This window comes from Pan paniscus, chromosome 1, assembly GCF_029289425.2.
Source record: "Pan paniscus chromosome 1, NHGRI_mPanPan1-v2.0_pri, whole genome shotgun sequence".
In the NCBI taxonomy this organism is placed as follows: Eukaryota; Metazoa; Chordata; class Mammalia; order Primates; family Hominidae; genus Pan; species Pan paniscus.
This window is the reverse complement of record NC_073249.2, coordinates 50,800,070-50,802,037: the sequence shown is the minus strand read 5'-3', so window position 1 is coordinate 50,802,037 and position 1,968 is coordinate 50,800,070.

The window sequence follows — 1,968 nt, the reverse complement described above, 5'->3', positions numbered from 1 at the left end:
TGCTTCTCTCACCTCTGTGATTTTGCACATGCTGCTCCTCTCTCTGGAACACCCTCCCCTACCATGCGTCTCAGGCTAACTCCTAACAGCCTTTCAGGACCCTGTTTCAACCCTGTTGACATGACCTCACATTCTCAGACTGAGCTAGATATCTCTTCTCTGTGTTCCCTTAGAATCAATTTGTACTAGTTTTAGTATTTATTAACAGCATTTTAGTTGTGGCTCTCTTTCTAGTTGTTAGCCATTATATAATGATATATGTTTATATCATTAATTCTGGAAAAATGATTAGCACACAGTAGACATTCAATAAATGCTTGTTGAACTGATTGATGGAAGTTTTTGTCACTTGGCCAATAAATGGGAATGCATATATGTAAACCGTATTCAAGATACTGACATGTTTTTGTTCAGTTTTTAAAAATCAGTTAGGATTTTGATTTTATCATGACGATTTTTTCTTCAGAATCTAAAATTGACTAATAAAGTTAAGTTTCTCTTTAAAAATAACCTTTCTCATCAATTTTATAAACAAAGATGAATATATATCCTCTAACCCTCTTCTTTTTTGTGATTATTTCTTATTTAAACATTCAAGTGATAGAAGAGCCCTAATCTACTCTCCAGAATTTGGTGGTGAGTTGTTGTTGTTATTGTTGCTGTGAAGAATAAATTATTATAGCAAAATGCCACACAGGCTGGGCTGCCTGCTACAGATCATTAGTTACTTCTTTGCCTTCTAGAGCCTCATGGATTTAAAAAGACAAGACCAGGAAAAATATAGAGGATTTCCTTCTGCCCCTTGTTTGGAAAGCATGGCTTTTTCAAGATGATTAAAACTAATTTTTATTCAGGCTGTAAATATAATATATAATTATCCAAACAGAAGAGATCTTCACTGATAAAAAATACCCCAAATTCAGCACATTTCTATAAAGATTAACATTCACTGCTTACTATGTGTCAGATGTTATCATAAGCATATTCTATGCATATGCACACTAAAATTTTAACAGTGCTATATTACTGATGAGAAAAGGAGGCTTAGAGGGATTATGCTGTACTTAGTAGGTAGTGAGGTCAGAATTAAAACTCAGGTGTTCTGATTCCAGAAACTTCATACTTACCTGCTATATTCTAGTCCTTCTGAAACAAAGCACCCCTTTTCCTTGATGTGCGGTCAGGCTCCCTGGAATATATCATGTAGTTAAATAGCATGAAATTTTATTTCTAAAATAAAACTCTGCATAGTATTTAGAGTGACCTATATAATATCAGAGGGTCAGTGGCTGCCTCTGTGACAGAGGAGGCATAAGAATTCAGTCAAATGACTTTGTCAGCTTCATATGCTGGAAATTAAGAGTGACTGCAGGACTCTACTAGTTTGAGCTCCCAAGGTATAGAGGATTGGCCGTTGACTTTGAGCTTTCTCAATCATTTATTCTCATCTACTGATGGGAATAGCATATTTTGTCTTGGATTAAAAGAAAAACAACTTTGCAAGCCTCATTAAGCCAAGGATAATATCATCTCTAGAGATAAAATAACATGCCAGTCATTCAATCTACAAGCAAATAAAGTACATTTATAAGTATATTTGATTTTTACCATGTTAGATCTCAATGGACCTGTATGATGAATGCTGAGGCTTAGTGAGGCAAAGCATCCAATCCAAGGCCATGTGACAGAATTGGAACTAGAACCAAGAGGTATTCTCTTTGTACCAATGTATCTAATGGTCACATTCCTTATTTCATGGTTGTGCATTTGGTCATTGATTGCTTGTAGCTCTTGGTATTAGGATAATTATTTATTATAAATGAAATAAATTTGAGTCAGTGATAATATGTTGTCAGGTATGTGAGGTTGCAATATTCTTTATATCTTTAAATTCTTCAACCAACATACATATAGCACGTCACTTATGTGATAATATCTAACTCTTGATAATTCAAATTGGTTCTCATT